This window comes from Vulpes lagopus, chromosome X (assembly GCF_018345385.1).
Source record: "Vulpes lagopus strain Blue_001 chromosome X, ASM1834538v1, whole genome shotgun sequence".
NCBI classification, from domain to species: Eukaryota; Metazoa; Chordata; class Mammalia; order Carnivora; family Canidae; genus Vulpes; species Vulpes lagopus.
In genome coordinates, this window is record NC_054848.1 from 7,967,359 (window position 1) to 7,991,132 (window position 23,774).

The 23,774-nt window shown below is 43.7% G+C and overlaps 1 protein-coding gene across 1 annotated transcript in view; it reads right to left on the bottom strand.

Annotated features, from left to right (window-relative positions):
- ARHGAP6 (Rho GTPase activating protein 6) overlaps nucleotides 1-23,774 on the bottom strand; it is a 477,361-nt gene that overhangs the window by 254,872 nt on the left and 198,715 nt on the right. The gene's annotated exons all lie outside the window — the stretch shown is intronic.

Sequence of the window (23,774 nt, forward strand, 5' to 3'; positions counted from 1 at the left end):
CCTAGAAATAATTCCTTGTCTCCCATCTTAGCAAAATAAAGTTGCCAGCCACTATTTCCCTATGGTTGATGGGAAAGTCTGATATTTGGAACAAAGGAAAGCTGGTTTGTACATCATAACAGACAATGTGACAACTTCAAGGCTATCAGTTTGCATTTCTGTAAGTCCCATTTCTACAGTGGAATGATCGAAAGAACAAAGAAAACTCAGTCTGTGAAAGCTGAAGAAGGCCATGGAGACAATGATGAATGATTTGAAGGGACATCATGTGTAAGAAAGGAAAGTCTTGTCAGTTTTCTCCAGAAGGCTGGACAAGGATCAAGAGTGGAAATTATGAAGACTTGGATTTTGGCTCAACATAAGAAAAAAGCTTCTACATTTAACCTGGCAATTCTACTCCTAGGTATATAACAAAAAGGAATTAAAATATCTGTCGACACAAAAACTTGTACTCTTACGTTCAAAGCACCATTACTTAGAATAGCCTAAAATGGAAACCACTCAAATGTCTATCAACTCACTAATGGATAAACAAAATGTGGTCTATCTGTACAACGGAAGATTATTTGGCCATAATAAGGAATGAAATACTGTTATATGATAAAACATGGATAAACCTTAAAAACATCATGCTGAGAGAAAGAAGCCAGTCACAAAAGACCACATTTATCATATGATTCCATTCATTACCAATGTCCAGAATAGGCAAATCCACAAATACCAAAGTAGATCTGTGCTTGCCTAGGGCTGGGCAGATGAGAGGATGGGGAGTTGAGGAGGTGGTAGCTAAAAAGTACAGGGTTTCTTTTTAAGGTGATGAAAATGGTCTAAAACTGATTGTAGAGATGGTTGTGCAACTCTGAATATACTAAAAACCATTGAATTGTTGATTTCAAATGGCTGAACTGTATGAAATGTGGATCTGAGCTCCATAAAGCTATTAGGAAGAAAGAAAGTGGCACTTGGGTGGCTCAGTGGGTTAAACATCGACTCTTGAATTTCAGCTCAGATCATGATCTCAGGATTGTGAGATGGAGCCCCATATTGGGCTCCATGCTCAGTGGGGAGTCTGCTTCTCTCTCTCTCTCTCTCTCTCTCTCTCTCTGCCCCTACCCCAGCTCATGTGCATGTGTGCACTCTCTCACTCAAATGAATAAATCTTAAAAAAAAAAAAAAAAGAAGGAGGAGGAGGAAAGGAGAGAGGGAGGGGAGGAGGGAGGTCTTCATAATAAATTTGGTGGTGCCAAAGAAGGCAGGCAGCTATCCCGGGACATGGTGATTTCTTCTTCCTGCCAACATTTAATAACCTGAGCTTGGATGACCATCAGCTGGAGAGGCCGCACTACATGGGAAGTTTCACTATTGGACCTACAACTCTAAAATGTCAGAGTTGATGTTTTATCCCTTTTTTGTTTCCCTGATTACAACATGAGTGGGTCAAGGCTAAAGACCGGCTTCTATTAATTCATTCAGTCCATTCTTCCGACCATTCTTTCAATGCTAACTGAGGGCAAGGACCTATACTACTCGTCTCAATGATACAGTTGCTGCTTGCCTCAGGCAGAGTTCTCCAGAAACAGACACTAAGATAAGGATTCAGGTGCAAGTGATTTATTCAGGGCATGTTCCCAGGAGAAATGGGTAAGGGGTAAGTGTAACAGGGTAAGGAAATGTGGAGAAGCCAAGTAACGGTGTGATTTCTGGCAAAGTCCCAGTTTCAGCATGATCCTGGGGGGTGTTCTGGAATTCCATCTCACAGTTGTCCCATCTCAAACCAAAGGAGCTGGGCTTTAACATTCTCACACCTGCCAGCCGTGGGCTATGGGATGCTCCAGGGTGATGTAAAGTCCCAGGCACTTCCTGCTCGTTGTGGGTATAGGGAACTGCACAGGAATCCCAAGGGAAGTCCTCTGAAGAAGTTCACAGATGTTGGTCATTAGAAGCAAACCGCACAGAAGCTGGGGGATGGGTCCTGCACACAAAACTGATAACAGATCTGAGATATTCTGGGCAAAGCACCAATAGCAAGTGTCTACTTCACTTTCCGGTTGAAAACCTGTTAAGTCCTAAAGGGTGTTTATGGCTCTGCTCCTCCGTCCAAGGTCCTGAGCAGGCCACAGGCTGCGGCCTCCAGAGCCCATCCGCAAAGGCTCGGCGCTCCAGCTGACCCTCTTCCTTGCTCAGAAATGCTTTGTCACCACCTTGCTGTCCACCTTAGACCCATTTCACTTCATACGTGGACAGCCTTCTGAAGTGGCAAATCCATCTGCGGGCACCACGGGGAAGTTCTCAGCAGCTTCGGCATTGTCCCTGACTGTCCCCTAGCCACGGCCTTTAAGTTTGGGTAGATTCCCAAAGCTGCCGACCCACGGAAGCATCCTCACTGGGTTATTTAACTTACCAGATGTCCTTGCTCTGAGTTCTAGATCATCACAAATATATCTAAGATGTTGATTCCTAATAACTCAGTTAAATCTTCCCGGTTGCATCAGTCATTTTATGACATCATTTGTTGATTACCATGTTGTGCGGGGGGTGGGGATTATACGTGTGTGTTTGTGTGTGTGTGCACGCACACGAGGGGGGAGAGACAGAGAGAGAGAGAGAGAGAGAGAGAGAGAGAGAGAGAGAGAAGTTAAAACAGAGGCAGGCATATGTATATATGCATCGATGTTCACTATTATGCAGGTAGAGATCTTTCTCAGGCTACATGGTGAGGTCTTTGTCCTCAAAACTATTCTTCCGCCAAAGAACATGCAACAATTTTGCTTACTTATTTCAATTCGGAAAAACTGTTTCTATTTTGCCGTCCCTTTTGTTACTTGTAACTAGCACTTTCTTCTCCCACTTCCTCTGAGGTTACCATACAAGATGGGGTTAATGATAAAACTCCTCAATACCAAACAGAAATATAGTATTAGGTAGACTGAAAAACAAAGGGGGGGGGGGGTAGGGCAGAAACAAAAAGAGCTCCCAGAAACTCTTAATGCATATTTTTGGCAGTGAAGAGACAGCCAAAGGGCTTTACTCCAGAGTTTGGTTTTGTTTGTATCTATGAAAGTGCACAAGTTGAAATTCCATAAATAGAGGAGCTTCTGGACCACTTTCTATTGCTAATATTTTCTTTTCCTCTGACGTCTGTCCCCAGCATCTCTGTTCATGGCGAGCACTTAATAAATGCATGATGACTGGTGCTAGGAAGTGTTACAGGGGTCCAAAGCATTCTAGCAGGAGCATAAAGCATTCCAGAAAAATCCAAGAAGATACCAAAGGAGAAAAATCATCATTCGATGAATTTACAAAAGCCTGAAGAGAAAGCATGTTGCGCTTCAACATTATTTGGTTTGGTTTGGTTTGCTTTGCTTTGTTCTAAAAGAACAAATGAGGGGAGATGTTTGCCTCCAATCTGGTATAGGAGTCAGTAAAAATGGTTTTTGCATTTCTAAATGGTTGAAAGGAACAAATCAGGAGAAGCATAAGGTTTCATGACACGTGAAAATTACAAAAATCTCAAATTTCGGCATTCATAAATATGGTCTCATTGGCACATACATATCTGTCTATGGCCACTTTCAATGGCCTAACATACCTGGTCTTCACAGAAAATGTTCACTGGCCTCTGACTTAGGAAACTAAAATAGAACTTTGCTTTGTTTGATTTCTTTTGTCTACTTTTGGTTTTCATTTTCTCCCTTCCGGAGTTTTAGAAGCCCAAAGAAAAAACATATCTTCTGATATTCGTTTCTATTAACATCTCAATTACTTTGTTTCATTTACAGCCTTGAAGCAGACAGACAACTTGCCAAAGATAAACCAGCCCATTTCGGCCAGGCAGACTTCCAAATTGGATTCTGCTGCTCCACGTATCTGAGCTTTCAGAGACACATTTATGTTATTTCTAGAAGTCTCAGGTAAATGTATGTGGGATTCATTTGGTTTGTAGAAGGCATCCCACCCCCACTTCTTCTAGAACAATATAAACCATAACTAAAAACAAACATTCCCCCGCTGCATCTGTATTTGCTACTCTCACATCATTTGTCGGAGTATTTTCTTCCCAGCATCTGGGATTTTCTAAGTCTCATCAAAAGGAAAGTTTTCTCTGTGCCCTCATCAGGCGAGTTTAATCCTGATCTTGGACACATGCTGTTCCTTGGTATCCCTCCCTCCAAACCTGAACCAGGTTCATGCCCATCTGCACTGGATTCAGTTACACACTGTTCCATGCCATGTCACGCCACCGTGTTCTGAGACCAGAAAAACAGAAGATCCTAAAACATCCATGTCCATATTTGGCCCTTGGAGTTGGACCATTTTGCCCTGTCTTAAAAACCCTAGGCTGCTCAGAGGGCGTAGACTCAAATTGTTACCTATTTTTATGGCATAAGCTTTTTATCAGGCTGCGACTCCTAGGTCATGCCACACTGTAAAGACAAATACGTGTGTGTGTAAAATTTTCACACTAGAAGAGATTCTGGAAGGTCACCAGAATTCCAACCCATTTTCTACAACTAGCACAATGCATGTAGCACCCTCTTCACATTCTGAACATTCCAAAATGTGGCCATCCACCTTCCTGGCTTCTCGCCAGGGGAGATGCCCTTTGAAATTCTAGGTCGCACGTTAGACGTGAGCCCTCTGCTTTCAAGAGGTGAACCCCCTTCCACCTGGATCACCCTCCTTCCCGCATCACATCCATCACCTCCCTCCCCCCACCTTTCCATTTGCCCTTGGTCCTGTATGCCTCCCACTAGCTTCTCTGGCTTTCCTGGCCCTCGCGGACCCATCCTGTCACCCGCCGACAGGAGGCCCTGTGGGCCTCCGCTAGGACCTCATCTTGTTTGTTTCCTTCTAAAGCACTGTTCTCCTTGAAGACAGGGGCTGTCCTAGCCATCTTTCCCCCTCCTAGAGCCCGGTTCCATGCCTACTATACAGCAACCGCCAGAGAAATATTTGCCGAATGCTGTCATTAAATGTGAATGCAGGACATGAGGACAGTCAGCGTTTGGTGACTATAGCACCAGCAAGTCTACCAAGAAGCCGAACAGGGATCAACTACAGTGGCAGTGACCGCTGCCTGGAGCGACCTGGTGCTTCATCTCCAAGGAAGACAGGATCGGCTTCCTTGGGCCCGGTCAGGCCTCCCCTGCCCTGCTGCTCCATGTTGCAGACAGCTCTCGGGAGGACACTGTGACTTCGTACTGAAGAGCAAAACCTCTTAACATCATAATTCTGGTTTTTAGGAAGGAATAGCCCACTTCTCCGGAAAAGTCAGGTCCACGGGAACTTTACAGGTCCCATCTCAGGGCCACCATTTGGGGCTACAGGGTGAAGCTATCCAGGGGCCTCCCACAAGGGAATTCAGCATGACCGAGAGGGAAGTGCTGCTCACAGAACAGGGAGTTTCCTAAGGACACATCATCTCTGCAGGGTTCAGTAGGCAGGGCCCTCTGCTCCGGTTTCTCCTGAGACAAGGGGAATCCGCTCAATATCCTGCCCCCCAAAAAGGGCTGAGTTTGGCCAACAGTGCCTCCGATCTCTGCACATTTACCCTGTTCATCTCTGACATCAGACGCGGAGACCCAGCTCCCCGACGGTCTGACGCTAGGGGCCACCACGGGCCGAATCATTGGCTGCTCCTAAGGCAAAGCTCTCCAAATGCTTCTGCTCCCAAAACAAGGAGCCCACTTAACATCTGACCCCACGAGCTTCGCCGCAACGGCGCCCTGGTTCCACAGCCCCCGGGCCCCACCTGCACTCGGGGACCGCCAAGGACAAAACGGAAGGAGCAGGGAAGTCTCTTCCCTGACCGGGAGCCCCCCTGAAGCAGCTGTCACCCAAACCCCAAGCCCTGGGGCCGAGGCAGCTAGACTGGTGTCACTTTGCCTTCTACAGCCAGTGGTTAATTTCCATAAAAATGCCAGTCATGCAGTTTTCGGTGGTTTACTCTTAAACTGACATTTGGATTTTTTTTTTTCTCAAAAAATTGTCCTTTGGGGTGCTGTACCAGACCTGGGCGGCTGCATCAAGATACTCTACATCTTCTGAGATTCTTATACACAGTCAGTTCTGGTTCCTTCTCATTACTTGCCAGATGTTCTTTCTTTCTTTTAGAGGATGGTAATTTTTAAAGATCTCATGAATGTCTACACATATGTATTCAAATATATATACATATTTATGAGTATGTATATACACATATGTGTGTCTATATAGGTACACACATGTGGTAATATGTATTTTTATACACACATATAGTCATAAGTCTTATAAGATACATAAAATGATATTTTTAAATTAAACACTTTGGATAATTCTGAAATATGAGAAGTACATTTTCTATATGTGCCAAAACTTTTGGATTGAATGGCTACGTTTATTGGCTATTATTCAATGGTTTAAACTTTTTAAAGTATGGCTATCAACTAATGCTTGGGTTATTACATCCCTTTTATTCATTTTTAGCATTTTATATTTTTCTTTCTTTTAAAATTCCTCATTGCATCCATGGGAGAAACAAATTTAACTCAACATATCAGCCAAAATTTTTGGTGATTCTTTAAAAAGACCTGGCTATTTCTTCTGACCTTCTCCTTTATTTTTTTAAAGATTTTTATTTATTTATTTATTTGAGAGAGCGAGCACGCGGGGGCAGAAGCAGAAGGAGAGGGACAAGCAGACTCCGTCCTGAGTGCAGAGCCCAACACAGGGCTCGATCCCACGACCCCGAGATTGTGACCTGAGCCAAAATTAAGACTCGGACGCCCAACCGACTGAGCCACCCAGGCGCCCCTCTCCTGACCTTCCCCTTTAAAACCTGCCTCAGTTCCATGGGCTCTAGAGAAATAATACTTTAATCCTTTTTAAAATCGAAAATTGATGTCTTGGAGACATGCACATACCTCATGCAGCCTCCCACACAAGACTGGGCAGCCAGCCCAGATATAAGAGCGCAATTGAGGCAGACAACACTTAGCACACAAACAGTTCTCTCCGTCTCCAGCGCCTCTTTACAACCTCACAAAGCTAAGACTAAACATAAATGAAAAAAATCCCTCCTTCCAAATTGCCTTCTTAGGATCCATAAATTCCACATTCAGCTGGCCTTGCAGGCTTCACTTTCTCCTTTGGCCCCAAAGCCCAAGGACATGGGGTCTGCTCCGTGGGTGAATGCACCGCAGCTAGACACAGCCTTCTCATCCTCGTGGTGCGGCGGGGCCCCCGGAGCTGGGAGCGCCTGGAAGGCCACGCTGTCGGGGTGGCTGCAGTTTGAGGCAGAAAGCTGCAAGGAGGAAATGTGTTCCATTTGTTCCCAAGACCAGAATGCAGACAGAGGCTCAGACAAAGGGCCAGGCCTGTTGGGGAGCCTCGTGTGGTTGTCTTATGGAGAACACATCACCATAGGACACATTTTTGTAAAAAAAAAAAAAAAAAATTAATTTCTTTTTCCAGCTTTATTGAGAAGTTGTTGACCTACAAAATCGTGTAAGTTTAAGGTGTCCAAAGTGTTGATTCCATACACATTTCATTCTTCTCATTGAAGTGTAATAGACCTACGGTACTACTTAGTTTCAGGTATACAACATAGGGCATCAACATTTGTGTACGTTACGAAGTGATCCCCCCAATAAATCTAGCTACCATCTGTCAGCATCCAAGGCTGTTATGTATTATTAACTATATTCTCTGTGCTGTTCTTTTGTATCCCTTTGTCTTATTTATTTTAGAGCTGGAAGTTTGTCCCTTTTAATCCCTTTCCCCTATTTTGCCCACCCCCACCCCCACCCCTACCACCACCACCAGCAGGTAATTCTCTGTATCTATGAGTCTGTTTCTGTTTTGGTTTGTTGTTGTTCGCTTGTTTTCTTTTTTAGATTCCACATGTAAGTGAAATCACACGGTATTTGTCTTTGTCTGACTTATTTCACTTAGCATAATAGGCCACATTTTTCATAGAAAACTGGCTGAGAGTAGCACTGCTAGGTCTCCATCATTAGAGACGTGTGTTCTTTTTCTTTTTCTGGTGGTGGGCGGTGGGGGGGGCTTCTTATTGAAATACAAAACACAAGCCAAACAGTACTGAATTCATAAGCACACAACTCGGTGCATTTTGCCAAAGTGAACAACCCTGTATGATGACAATCCAGAACAAGAAAAGCCTCCCCAATCTTTGCCCCCCAAAAGCCACCACTAGCCTGACCACTGACACCCTAGGTTTTGTCTCACCTGCCTGTTCCCAAACTTTTGGTCATACACTCCCACTGTGTTCCGGTCTGGCTTCTTTCATCACTGTTGCGTGAAGCAGCGAGTAGTGGCCCCTCATCATCTTTTCCGAGAAGGATTCCACTATATGAATAAGACACGATCGTTTCCCACTTCGACTACTGAGAAGCATTTTTACCAGAAGAGTGCTGATACGAACATTCTAGCACATGCCTTTTGGTGAGCATAGGTAGGCATTTCTATCAGGTATACACCTGGGCTTAGAGCTTCTCCATTATAGGGAGTACCTATGTTCTGCTTTAGTGCACACCACTCAGCAGTCTTCCAAAATTATTTGCACCAGTCCACTCTGCCACGAGTAATGCATGGGATTCCAGTTGTCCCATATTAATGCAGTATGCGGTATGGTCAGTTTTCTCTCCCTTGCTTAATTATGGCCATTCTGACGGGCAAGTAGTGGTAATGCACTGTGTGTTTAATTAACATTTCCCTGGTGACTAATGAGTCGGAGCACTTTTCATATGTGTATTGGTCTTTGGATGTCCCTTTTGCAAAGCGTCTGTTTTTAGTCTTCTGCCCATGTTTCCACTAAGTTTTCTGTCTAGAATGGGGTTGGCAACATTTTTCTCTAAAGGGCCACATGGAAAGTATTTTTAGCTTTACAGGCCATACAGTCTCTGCCACAACTCCTCAACTCTGTTGTGATAGCGTAAAACAGACCATATGTTAACGAATGGGTGTGACTGAGTCCCAATAAAGTTTTATTTACTAAAACAGTCAGTGGGCTGAATTTAGCCTACAGGCCATGGTTTGTTCACCTCGACTTTACAAGATCTGCGTGGTTTTGATTTTTAAATATTAGCAAAAGTTAGCCTCATACCAGGGCTTGCTTATTATCTATCTAATACCTGGTCTTCTTATTGGTATCATAACACTGGAGAGAGTGCCTTAATGCCTGGCTGAAGAAATTGGAGATGTTAGAGACCATGTGTAGGGAGGGATTCTAGGAAACTGTTAAAGGGAAGCTGTCTTGGGAAGGGTGACCTTAGAACTCCCCTTGTCCTTATTTTTTCTGTCTGAGACAGGGGCATGGTGGTTGGATAGATAGTGGCTATCTTGTGACCATGAGACAACCTAGAGTATGAAAGCTGGCACTAAAAATGGCAAAATGTAAAGAACCTGAGACCCTCATGACATTGTCGAACTGCTACCCTAGCCTAATCCTTTCACGTTCTATGTGCTAGAAAAATTCCTGCCCACCTGCTTAAGACACTCTTATTTCAGTTGTTATAGGCAGCCCAGCATAATTTGTAATGGATAAAAGAAAACTCCCATCCTGTTGGATTATATATATATATTTTTTAAGATTTTATTTATTTATTCATGAGCGGCAGAGGGAGAAGCAGGCTCCCCACAAGAAGCCCGATGCGGGACCCGATTCCTGGCCCCCAGGATCACACCCTGAGCTAAAGGCAGACGCTCAACTGCTGAGCCACCAGGCATCCCTGTTGGATTATATTTTTATCCCTCCTAACTCCTTACTGAAATTTTAGCCTTCAGTTTCATTGTTTAGCCAGATCATCCATCATCATTAAACACTTAGCATGTGACTTTTTTTCTTCCCGTGCTTTCTCTCTTTGTGTTTCTGTCCTGTTTGTGCCTCTTGGTCACCCATTTTTCGATGGAGAAGAAATATCTCCTGCTCTGGGTCCACAGTAAGTACTTTCATCATGTGTACTCAGTGCTTCAAAAATAAGTCTTTGTGATGATAATGTCTATGTTCAAATGGTGAAGAACATATGCCTTTAGGCAAAAGGACAGCATATTTTTGATCATAAAGACAGTGAAAGAAAGGCAACTTTGCAGTCTATAGACAAAGGGCAGGGCTGGGTAGCATCTTAATAGGCATGTGGCATTATGATTCTAATGCTCTAAATTTAGGCGAATCAAAATTACACCCTTTGGGGCACTGTTTAGCCTTCAGGTGTGCTAGCATGAGATTGATTTCATATATTTTGAGTGCACTTTAAGCTGAGGATCAGGTGATCATATCATCCTTTCCTATAAGATGGGTAGAGGTTGCTGTCCCCTGTTAGCCGCAGAGATCTAAGCTCACATCCTCCTACAATACTAGGTCCTAAGAAAGCACTCTATAAAGCATCCTTTCCAGAGCATAATCCAATTCAACAATTTTCAGATGGGCACTTCTACCATATTCTCCATAGTCGGTCTCCCTTAGTTTATAAGGGGCCACTATTTTGGGCAAACTACCTGTTTTGGAGTTGACTGCTTCAGTGGAAGGGTCCCAGACTGAGAACCACATGGAAATAGAGCACATCTACCAACCCCTATTTCACAGTCAATGTGGAACAGCAGCAAGACACAGGAAATACCTGAAAAATCTCCTGAAACCCATCGAAGATAAAGACACTCCCTTTGTTAAAGTGTTAAAGATGTTATCTATTACAAGTTCTATGCCGGGTATACTCAGAGAGAAAACATCACAATGTGAAGATAAAGAGATTGGGACAAGGAGTCTTCATGGAGTGAAGCCATCTGGCTTCACTGTCTTCTGTCAGAGGTCTGCAGCTCTGGCCCTCCAGAACTGTAGGGTTTTATCTGAGATAGGGAGAAGATAAAGGCCTAGGAGGCTGAAAAAGAACAAAAATGAGAGGAAGAAGTGAGATTGCACATCTAATTTGTGGATTCCACTCATTTGCATCACTTTAAAAATCACATCTCAATTGGTACTGAATTGCAGAGAATCAAATTAACACTGACCTTTCAGTGGAGTGGTCTCACATAATTATCTTGCCTTCACTATGGGCAGAAAATCTAGTCTTCGTACTTCTAGGTAGGAGGCTGATTTTGATTACAGGTTAGAGTGCATATTACTACCTGGAGATTTTGTGTGTGTGTGTGTGTGTGTGTGTGTTGTGTGTGTTTTCTAGCCAAGGTACACGCTAGGGACCACACAATCCAAACGTCCACTCAAGGCTTTAACAAGCCTTCTGTTCTACATGTGACAGGGTTTACCGAGAAAGAAAAAAAATCTTTTTTTCCTTATTCTTAAGACCAAAAGAATTACTGCTTTGCAAACCACCTCTGATTTTTTTTGTCAATTCTCTTCTCTTGTTGCCCAGTCCGCTCTAAACTTGTTCTCTTCTGTCTGAAATCTTGCAGAGCACTTTTCCAAGCAGGAAGCCTGACCCCAGTAATAGTGCAATTGTAAAAGCCAATATAAAAGCCATTAGAAGCTCAGTAGCAACTCCTTCTTACTTAGAGCCTTAAACTCTGTTTCTACTAAGAGAGGAACAATCTCATAAAAGGACTGTTCTTTCCCTATTGTCTGCGTTCACTTTGCCTACTTGGTTCACAACTGAAGTGGTTAGGAGCTAAGGTTCAAGATTTGAGTATGCAGTCCGTGTGGGCCTCCAGGCTCCTAAAACAGGACAGGGAAGGAGTCTCAGGCCCCTGCAGAGGCGAAAAGCCTTCTGAGACTGTAGGAGCCCTTAAAACTCTTCCCTGTTCTCCAAAGCCAAAATGCCCTGATCGCAAGGGGGCTGGATAATTTTCACCCCTACTCGGACACCCTTTACGGTAGTGCTACTTAATAAATACATCCAGGCAAACGATGAAAACCTGACTGCCCTAGACAAATCTAGATGTGTGGACACCCTACACATGGAGCCCCTTCCCTCCAACACTTAATGCGAAGCTGGAATCGACGGTACAGAGAGAAACTAGAGTAGGGTGGGGATGTAACCAATGCTTTTTGGAACATCACATTGATACCAAACCTGGGGTGGTACAGTATCAAAGTAGAGCAGTGGTATTCAACTAGGGCAGTTCTGCCTCCCGGGAGACACTGGGCAATGTCTAGAGACACTGTGGTTGTCATAATGGGAAGGGGGTAGGACGTGAGAGGTGGAGGAGCGCCACTGGCATTTAATGGGTGAAAACCAGGGATGCTCCTAACATCCTACATTGCCTAGGACAGCCCCCACGACAAAGAATCATCCAGCCCCAAACCACAAGAGTGCTAAGGTTAAGAAACCCTAAGTTAGAGCAAGCAGAGAAGCTACAACAAGGCCTAGGATGGGGTTGTGGCTGTTTCAAAGCACACTGGTATGAGATTTCGAACACACACACTACCTGCTATGCCCAATGATGAATGGTCCAGAAGGGAGATCTGGTCACACTTTGGGCAGAGTTAACTGTCCATCACACCACATTCAGGGCTCACCAGTTGCTTCATATGGAAGGATAAGAAGTTAGTGTCACACTGTTATTACTGTGTATGTTCAAGCAACATTTCTAAATAAACTGTAAATATAATGCATCTCATCCAGAGGTTATCATTCTTAATGAATTCTTTCTGGTTTTTCCCTATAACCTGAAATAAAAGAATCCCTTCAGATAGTATTCCCTGAAGTTGCCTCAAATGGCCATTATTTTTTATTTTTAAATTTTTAAGAATACTTTTTAGGATTTATTTATTTGAGAAAGAGGGAGAGTGAGTGGCAGGGGCAGAAGGAGAGAGAATCTGAAGCAGACTCCCTACTGAGCATGGAGCCCAACTGGGGCTTGACCTCACAATCCTGAGATCACCACCTGATCTGAAATCAAGACTAGGACACTTAACCAACTGCACCCCCGCCCCCCGGTGCCCCTCAACCAGCCATTCTAATGAGGCTTTTCAGACTTAGAAAAGCAGATCATACTTTCTCATATATTCTTTCAGAATGAGGCCTGAATAAGGCCTATTCCGTCTGAGCACATCCCAAATGAAATGAAAAATTCAGTAATTATGCTTTATAAATTTTTTTAAATTTATTTATGATAGTCACAGAGAGAGAGAGAGAGAGGCAGAGACATAGGCAGAGGGAGAAGCAGGCTCCATGCACCGGGAACCCGATGTGGGATTTGATCCCGGGTCTCCAGGATCGTGCCCTGGGCCAAAGGCAGGTGCCAAACCGCTGCGCCACCCAGGGATCCCTAATTATGCTTTATAAAGAAAAACAAAATTGTGACTAACGATCCTACTTGGTACCCATTTTCCAATAGGAATAAGAAGAACATGGGTGGGGCACCTGGGGGGCTCAGTGGTTGAGTGCCTGCCTTTGGCCCAGGGCGTGATCCTGGAGTCCCGGGATCGAGTCTCACATCAGGCTCCCTGAGGGGAGCCTGCTTCTGCTTCTGCCTGTGTCTCTGCCTCTCTGTGTGTGTGTCTCTCATGAATAAATAAATTTTTAAAATCTTTTTTTTAAAAAAAAGGAAGAACGTGGGTGTCAGAAGTTGGTTTTTTTTCTCCTTAATTGCCTTCACTCCTTCTTTTGATGACTCCTCAGATAAATTCTCCATGTGACTTACACTGAAAAGAAAAATTGAGAAATTTCCTTTTGGCCAGAAGAATCATTGGCAGAAAGCTGACATTCCATTCCTTTCCTGTCCTACCAACATGTACACATTTAACTCCAAAGAATGGCTGATGAAAAGCAGCCCTCTGAGCCATGATTGAAACATCAAACCACCTTAGAGAGAGGCAACCATAGTAGTAAATATTTAATAAGCCTTAATAGCAAGTATTTAAATCCTTTAAAGGGACAATGGAACCATGTAACTGTTTGAGATTTTAAGAAATATTTATTTGTAGGGAAGTATCCTCCCACGTCAGTCAATCTTCTAAATCACAAGAGCCACGTTGAGTCTTGACATTTTGTCAGAGATATTTTTGGCCAAGCCATACTCTACTATCCAAAAAAAGGTGCTTATTAATGAAGAGCTAGGAACAGATTTTCAGCCCAGTGTGAGTTTTCCTAGAAGACACTGAATTTCTATGAGGAAATATTTCAGAATACAGGCATCAGTACAGCAAACACGGAATCATACTGTTTCGCTTGTGCCAATCAATTACCTGGTTGAAGAGAATGCCATGCAGTCAGACACCCACATTTCTTCAAGACCAGTAAGGACATGCGTGATTGTTCAAGGAAGTTCCTTAAGACGACAAATTTGATGACTGTCTACATTGGACTATCATGACCTACTAGGTTTCCATAAAGCTAGTAGTAGTCAGAACCGTCCGTGTGTCATCATCATTTACAAGTTACTTCATTTCTATAAAGTCAGAACAAATTACAGTAGAAATGTTTTTAGAAAGTCAAAACTGGAAAGTCAATCCAATTAAAATATGAACTTGAGGAGACTTTCCCACAAAATTACACAACCTACTGGAGTCTTTTTTTTTTTTTTAACTTAGGCAAGGAGTCAGCAGACTAGACTGTGGGCCAAATCTAGCCCATGTCTTGTTTTTGTAAATAAAGTTTTATTGGAACACAGCCACAAATCATTCATGTGTTGTCTATGTCTGCTTTCAGCCTACGAAGGCAAGGTCAAGTAGTTGTGACACAGACCTCCTGGTCTACAAAGCCAAATTTACTCACTGGCCCTATACAGAAACAGTTTGCTAACCTCTGCCTGAGATTTCTGGCCTCTTCCAAGTGGACACTTTTACAGAGGGCTATTTGTGTATATAATTAATAATCTTCAAGAAAGAATGTCATCTACGGACTAAGTAACAAAATACGCAATTACAAATCAAGAACACATGGTTCTGCAAAGGTAGGTGTTTCTAAAAGATGCTGACTCTGAAAGCAATGCTTGAAGCAATGCTATTTTCATAAGTAATTTGTGATTGACAAAGAGTTTGGCTGATGCGTCTGTTTCCCCATGTAAGCGTGAGAGTTTTTGGATTTGTTGTGGTAGGTGTTTTTAAATCATGGAGATGGGGATCCCTGGGTGGCTCAGCGGTTTGGCGCCTGCCTTTGGCCCAGGGCGCGATCCTGGAGTCCTGGGATCGGGTCCCGCGTTGGGCTCCCTGCATGGAGCCTGCTTCTCCCTCTGCCTGTGTCTCTGCCTCTCTCTCTCTCTCTCTCTCTGTGTGTGTCATAAATAAATAAATCTTTAAATCATGGAGCTATAAGATACCTACTTTATGGGGGATGCCTGGGTGGCTCAGTGGTTGAGCATCTGCCTTTAGCTCAGGCCATGATCCCAGGGTCCTGGGATCGAGTCCCACATCGGGCTCCTTGCAGGGATCCTGCTTCTCCCTCTGCCTGTGTCTCTGCCTCTCTCTCTGTGTCTCTCATGAGTAAATAAATAAAATCTTTTTAAAAAAAAAGATATCTACTTTATGGAGCACGGCTATACTAAAATACTCTACAGTCACTGTGAGATGACCTTTACATTAAGGAAATTGGCAATCATCAAGAAGAAGAAGGAATTACAGAAGAAAGGACTACAAGAGGAGTAAACACATATCTCTCCACACTTACACCTTTCACCTCAATTGTGATGGCTTCCACCTCCCAGAAATCCAGCCGCCTTCTCTCACGTGTCCACCCTAATTGCACTACCCTAGTCTGCGAGCACTGGTTCTAATCCTTGCTCCCCTCCTGAGATTCTTCCAGACAATCAGGCCCCTCTTGACTTCAGCATCTTCCTTATCCAGCCTGGATTCCAGGGTTGACTGCTGAAATTCTTGCCTTTCCTTTGCCCTCTTGTTAGCAAAGTCCACTCCTGGTCAACAGGCCGACACCCCCTCCCTCAAGTTGGACATTAAGTACACTGAGACAAAATGGCACAAATGTGCAGACTTTATTATACTAAGGGAAGTAAGTCAGATGGAGAAAGGCAAATAGTGTGTGATCTCACTTAATATGGAACAAACCAACCAACCAACCAAAAACTGAGCTCATAGATACAGAGAATACATTGGCGGCTGCCAGGGTGTGGGGGTTGGGGGGTGAGTGAAAGGGGTGAAGGGAGTCAAAAGCCACAAACTTCCAGTTATAAAACAAATATGCCATGAGGATGTAATATGCAGCATGGTGACTATAGTTAATAATACTTATTGCATATTTGAAAGATGCTAAGAGAGCAAATCTTTAAAGTTCTCATCACAAAAAAAATTCCATAATTATGTGTGTTAACCAACGTTAATGGGACTTACTGTGGGAATCATTATGCAATGGTACAAACAGCATATCATTATGTTGTACACCTGAAGTGAATATAACACTGTATGTCTACACCCCAATTAAGAAAAATGTACAGGGGCGCCTGGGGGGCTCTGTCGGGTAAGCATCTGCCTTCAACTCAGGTCATGATCTCAGGATCCTGGGATCAAGCCTCACATCAGGCTCCCTGCTCAGCAGGGAGTCTGCTTCTCTCTCCCTCTCCCTTTGCCCCTCCACACTGCTCCTCTCTCAAACAAATAAATAAATAAAATCTTTTTAAAAAAAATAAGGAAAAGAAACATGTACAGACTGGACACAGATGCATGGCTCTCATCTCAGAGGGGCCCAAAGCATGTGTGGTCCTCAGTCCACTGCCCTCCTTCTCTGGTCCCTTCAGCTCCTAGTCTGCATCCACATCCCTTCTTAGGTTTGTAGCTCTCACTGAGAACACCCCTATGGCTGGGAACTCTTCCACCTTCCCTTAAAATACACTAAGGTCTGAGTCTGTCATAATTGGTCTGGGGGCCAGCCTGGGCATCAGGATTCTCAGGGCTCCCCAGGTGATGCGATCAAGGCTGGGAACTGCTGACCTAGACCACAGTTCCTCCAAAATGAACAGGTTCATCCTAGCCCTCTCTCCTGAGCTCCAGGGACACACTCCAAGGCTCCCAGACATCCACACCTGCGTATTCCACAGGCAGCTCAAAATTATCTTGTGAAACACCAAACATTACTCAACTCGCACCTCTCTCCCACCATAAAGTGTTTCAGGTAAAAGCCTTACCTTTCTTCGATCTTCCAAGCCAGGGGCTAGTGATGCCTCCAGAACTTTATACACAGCATTTTGGTTTGGGTTGGGAGGTTGGGAGGCTGGAAGCAAGCTGTTTTGACGTGGTTTCTGTGCTTATCTGGGGTGGTTGGGAGCAGGATGCCTGCGAAAATTATGAGAATCCAGATCTTCCACTAGTCTCTCCTTGCCACTGCCAGCTGAGATGCCACCCCGCACCAACCCAACAGGTGCCGAGGCCAGTTGGCTCTATATCAGAGATCTCTCTCAAACCCATTAGGTCCTTTTTGTTATCATCACCAATTAACAGCCTCTTCATTGGTCTCTTTGGCTTACTTTCCCAAGTCCTAATCCATATATGCCCCTCTCCACTTCGAGTACTGTCTTTCTAGGATGCCAGACAGATCGGTCACATCCCATTAGCAATGGGATAAAACATCTGAGCAGCCATGGTGCACTGCTTGTGAGTTCTTGGAAGACGCCACACTGTTCTGTGTCCACGCCTGCATCTCTGCTCTTCTCTCCCACCTACGTGCATTCTTTCTAGTCTTTTATAGCTGAGCTCCAAAGCCATGCCTCTTCCACGAAGCCTCCTCTGACACCCACAGGCCAACATAGCCCTCCTCCCTCAGCTACTCCTGCCCCTGTACATGCTTTCTATTGGATTAAAATGCATCACTTATTTTCCACGTGCACCTCCCCTGCCCTGATTGGCTTCTCCGGAAAGTAGAGGCCACACCTCCCTGATTTCTAGATCTGCATCCTTGAGCCCACGGTCTGGCACATTGCAGGAGATGTGGTAATAAAGGCTTAGGGAGCTGATACAAGAAAGTCCAAGGATTCAGAAGGATTCCAGGATGATTTGTATCTGACTGCCATCAGTGACCACAAATGCCCTGGGCACATACGTGAGTAGATGCTCGTAGACTGACATGTCTGGAAAGTATTGGCTTGGAAAAAATGACAGACAGCTGCTGGGAGGCACTCGAAGACGCTTACACAGATGTGATATTATTTCCCTGCGACAGGTGAGGTATTCACCCTGACAGCGATGGCTGAGGAATGAGCACATTCCAGAGCTGTGTACTCACAGCTGTTATCAGAACAGTCCCCAGATACCAACAAGGTAGTTTGTTCTTGCTCCTTTAAGAAAAGTTTTCCAGAACAAGAAGTAGGCCAATGCATAGTTGATATTTGCACAGGGCTTCATAAATGATTTACACTTGAAATCCCCTTTCTAGAGCAAAGAATGAGTCTGTGTGTGTGCGCATGAGTGTTCGTGGGTGTGTATGTGTTTTCTTTTGCTATCTCCTGTATGTTTGATCCTAGATTGTTGAAAGGGGTGATGAGCAAAATTCTCTGGAAAACAGCTTACTGTTCTTGCAGCCGTTTCAACATATGGTGCCCAAAGTACAACAAACGTGTCGTTTCCATGTGCTCTGCTACCTACATGAAATTCTAAACAAGTAACACAGCAAGAGGGAATTTATTTCTGGAGTGGAGCACCTGAGCCTCTCAGACTTCTGAGTCATGTGAGCTTCAAGATGAACACTTTACTGGGAGGATCTCACGAGGCTGCCGTTAGTAACGCACGTTCTTCCCAGGTGGAGCACTGCTCATGATCCCCTGAGCAGTGGATCACGGAAAATTCACCCTGAAGAAATCCATTTCATGGTGTCAGATTTATACACTGACCCTGCTGTTACATCCTGAATGCTAGCCATTCCAAAATCATGAAATTCATGATCTAAAGCGGGGTTTCTCAGCCTTGGCACCATGGATATTCGTGGCCCGACAGGATGGGGCCTGTCCTGTGCATTGCAGGATGTCGAGCGGCATCCCTGGCTTCTACCCACTAGATGCCATTTGCACACTCTGCCCCCAAGATGTGACAATCCAAATTGCCTCCAGACATTGTCAAATGTCTCCTGGTTGAGGGAGGAAGCAAAATCACCCGCCCTCTCCCCGCAGTGAAAACCCCTGGTCCAAGGGATAGCATCTTGCTGGGGATGCAGGCGGGCTGTCAGTATAGACCCCAGGTGAGAGATGCGAACATCCCTCTTTGCAGATCCAGCTGTGCAAGGTAGCTCACTCAGCACTGTGCCTGCCACCCGCCACAGCCCCACATACATTAAAAGTTTTCTTAAAGCCCATGTCACGTGGAGCCCTGTGGATATTCCACAGGCAGCTCAAATTTATCTTGTGGAAAGAGTTATCAACAATAACTGCCTCTCCCAAAACTTCGTTCTGGTACCTTTAGTAGTTGCAGGAATAGATTCTAGTTGTTAAATGCAAGGACAAACAGCAAGCCATTACCCTTTACATCCTTCTCGATTTTTTTCCCATAATTGCCCCCAAGAGAAAATGTTATCACTGTGGCTTAGTTGAACCCAAAAGCAGGAGAACTGCTTGTTGCCATAGCAACCGAGCCCAGCTGCATTTCCTGTAATGCTTGGAGATCAGGGTGCAGGCTCCCAGCGCCATCTGATTGGATTTTCTTTTTCTTTTTCTTCCAAACTTTTCTTTAAACTCTAGTTACTTAACATATAGTGTAATATTATTTTCAAGAGCAGAATTCAGTGATTCAGCACTTACATACAACACCCAGTGCTCATCTCGACAAGTGCTCTCCTTAATGCCCATCACCCGTCTAGCGTATCCCTCTCCGCCTCCAAAAACCCTTAGCTTGTTCTCTATCATGAAGAGTCTCTTGTGGTTTGCTTCCCTCTCTCTTTCTCCCCTTCCCATATGTCCATCTGTTTTGTTTCCTAAATTCCACATATGAGTGAAATCATACCATATTTGTCTTTCTGGACTGACTTATTTCGCTTAGCATAAATACACCCTAGCTCCACCCACATCATTGGGAATGGCAAGATCTCATTCTTCTTGATGACTTAGTAATATTCCATTGTGTGTGTCTATGTACGTACACACACACACACACACAGACACACACAACATATTCTTTATCCGTTCATTATTGGCTGGATTTTCTCATTGTTCTAAAATAGGAAGCAGTATCCTCACACGTTACAGTTCAAGAAATAAAAACCTCAGATGATGAGCATCCACACATGTGGCTCCTCTAGTTGCAAAGGGGCTTTATATCTGGAGAAGATTGCTAGAGGAAACACCAATCCTGGAGGAGTTTTTAGACTTTTATAGACCTTTTAGACCTTTATAGACTACTGACTCCACTGGTGAGTGAACCTAGAAATAGGAAGCACGAGGAGATGATCTGAAAAGCAAAATGCTGGCAACTCCCAACCTCACTAGCTTCTCCTCTTAGCTCTGCTTTTGTTGGTACCTCTGTCTACAGTGCCTCCAGCACCCTGCACAGGTGTCACCCCACCCCCCATCAGATTCGCCATGCTAAGATGAGGCCCCTTCTCTGTGACCCCATAGTACCTGTTCATAATCTGCTGCATTGTAGTGACATTCTTTTACATGTCTGAATTCACTGCTAGACTGGAGAATCCTTGAAGGTAGAGATGATGTCTTCTCTGGCACTTACTAATAAGCATTTCATAAATGTCAACTGAATTGAGAAGGCCCTTTTATGTTTGACACTTAAGAAAAGATGAAAACCAAAGGATAACAAAAGAAACTCATAAAAGAATTTGGAAAAACAAGAAAAAGCCACAGTTATGAACCAATTCCTCACCTCAAGACATCTGGTAGAAGATTTAGAGTGAGTATAGATGCAATCTAAAATTCTAAATTTTCCATCGATGGGCTTAGAGTACATAGGCCATTCACTCAAGGAATATCCACGGAATGTCTACTATGTGCTAGGCAGTCGACAGGTGGGAATAATAGTAGTTTGTACCACTATAAGGTTTTATAGTGTATATAACAGTTTTAGCCACATAATCTAATTAAAGTAATATTCAGAAACTGACTGAGTGGTTGTGTTTCCTAAGGTCATATGAGAGATCTACTACCTCTCCTGATTGGTACTATACTTGGAGCTCCCTTTACAACACTTCCATTCAGAGTAACACCTCTGAAGAACTTTATGCTTCTCAATAAACAAAAAATTTAAATTTCCCAACCTTTACATTTCAACATTCAGCTCACACAAGAAGCACGCTAGTTAATCAGAGTTTTAGCCTAAGGAGGTCTGTCCTAGATGCGGCACACAAGAATCTCTCTCTGTGGCAAAGTCCCCAGGGCTTTGTCCAAAGGCAGGAAGCTCGCTTAGTTATTAAGATAAATAGCAGAGGGAAGTCAAGCAGAAGCCAAATGATTTCTACAATTTTTCTTAGCCTTGAAAAGTTGTCAAAGTCAAGTTTTCCAAAACTCCCCTCAACCAGTATGCTCTGAAAGGTTGACCTAGAGACAACTTTACATAGGCATTTATTTATAAAAGCCCCTATTCAAAATAAGGTCATGCTAGCATGGGCTCTGAAAACACAGAAATAATCAGATACACTGGGGTGACACAGAACCAAGCTATAATTTCATTTGGGATGTATTAATTTTTTTTGCTGCAATTGCATGTGGGACAGGCTAAGTTTGTTTGTTTTTACAAATTTTTAAGAATGTTCTTACATACTCCCCTCTCCAACATGCTAAAGACCTCTGGCTTGTCCAGCTTCAATATGTGCCTGCCCTGGCTTCCAAGAGGGACTCAGTCTCACAGAAATGGATCTGGAGCTTTTGAGCACTTGAAAGTGGCATGGATCTGGTTATAGTGCTTGAGGACAGTGGATGCGAGAGGAAAAAAGATGCCAAGCAGCAGTTCTGGATATTGAACATTTGATTATTTCCAAGAAGTTCGTGTAAATTAACTGAGTTATTTCAAAATCACTTCTGGTTATATGAACAGTATCCTTTTGAGTCTTCAAAACGAAGCCAAACATGTGTCACATGACATACCCCCAGCCCTCTGAAGCTATAGTACTGCTCAGCGAGGCTCATAAAAGCTCATTACTGTACATTTTTGTTTTAATATTTCCCCCAAAAAGAATAAGCAAAGTAGCATGTAGTACACACATGTCAATTCTCATTTGGGGCATTATTCCATTCTAATATGCTTTAATTTAATAACTGATCCTCTCAAGCTATCTACTGCAGTTTCACACTTCAGGTCCTTCGTTGGCTTTGTCTCATGCTGTCCCAGAAACCAGAAAAAGGGTCCGTCTCAAAGGTGAGCTGTTTCTTGAAGGTTCATTTCTGAAATGAGTGGGCTCTTAAAGAACCCTCCATGGTGAAGCTCCTTTTTGATAAAATCACACTTCTGAAATAATAAGCCCTAAAATACTCTCCTTGAAGCATTCAGAGTACAGAAAAAGAGAAAGGATGCCTAATTTGCAGCCCCTGAAATAAAACTAAGGGTATCTTTTTTAAAGAAAGTAACTGCCCGAATAAGAGGGGTTTATTGTTTCTTAAGGAGGCTTTCCAACAATCTGGCATTTGAATTCACTGGAGTATTTCCTATAGTAAGTTTCCATATGGAGCTGCATTGGCAGGAATCAAGGAGTGTGGTTTTCAGGTCTGGGAGATGATTAGGCTTATGCTGTGCTCCGCTCACTGATCGTACAGCCGGTCCAGCCTCGCCTTCTGTGAGTCACAGCTGCAAGTCCTGCTTACAAATTCTCAATTTACGCTTCCATGGTTCATCGGGGGAACTTAAGGAGTCCTGATCCACGCTGGGCACTCTAGGTACCCTTTGGCATGGCAAGGACTTTACGACACAGGCCGCGTACTGTGCAAAATGTCTGTTATTCAGTACATGCACCCCCATGACTGGAATTACTGCTGACCGTGGACCAAGATCGTACTACCTTGGGAGAGGAGCTATTTGGCTTTATAACAAAACACATTTTTTTTTTCAAGCATGACTTGGGGAGATGCCAGATCTTTATTATAAACATGGAAACCAACACTTCATCTTTCATGAGTTTTCCCGGACTCTATTTCCTTATTATTCAATGGGCAGATCCCAATATATCTACTTGACACTGGAGAGGAAACATATTCTCCAAGGCAGTGGAAGAAATTCTTATATTTACCAAATGGAAATTCTTCCACTTGCTTTCCAGGCCTCTTTTGAAAATAACCACAGGAAGAAATGGGATCTACTCTTACAGAATCCAAACTTTAAAGTACTTTTGCAGATTCGGCCGAGTGAAGACAAAAGAAGAAACTGTGACCTTCTACTTGGAATAATGGTTAGGATGACATAAACATGGGTGGACTCACTGGTGACATCTTTGTCATTTTCTAAAGCATTATGAGAGGTGGAACAATTAGTGGTACCAGTTTCTACCACTTATAAGGTGACCATGTGAAACTGGATGGCCTCGTCTTGCCTCATCATTGGTGTCACTGCAGCCACGGACTTCACTAACTCGGTAGTCCTGGGACAAAACTGAGATGTTGACGTTTATAAACAGCAATGATACTAAACCTTGCAAACTGGCTGGAGGGGGGAGGGGGGTGAAGAAAAGAAGTTTTTAAGTCCCTCTGGTCAAGAAATCAAGGCTTGGCAAATTCATGATATTTTGATGTTCCCATGGTAACTGAAATTATTTTCCTCTTTCTCGTCTACCTTCACTATCTGTGACTTCTCTCAGACTGTAATTTTCATCTCCTTCTCATGGGGAGTGATTGCAGAAGGCATCATATTATAGTGAAATAGTGAAATAAGAGGACTAGAGACTAGATACTTGTGCTTCACTCACTTGGTACCTATGGCCAGTCGCTTAAAATCTTTGGCTCTATTTTCTCATTTC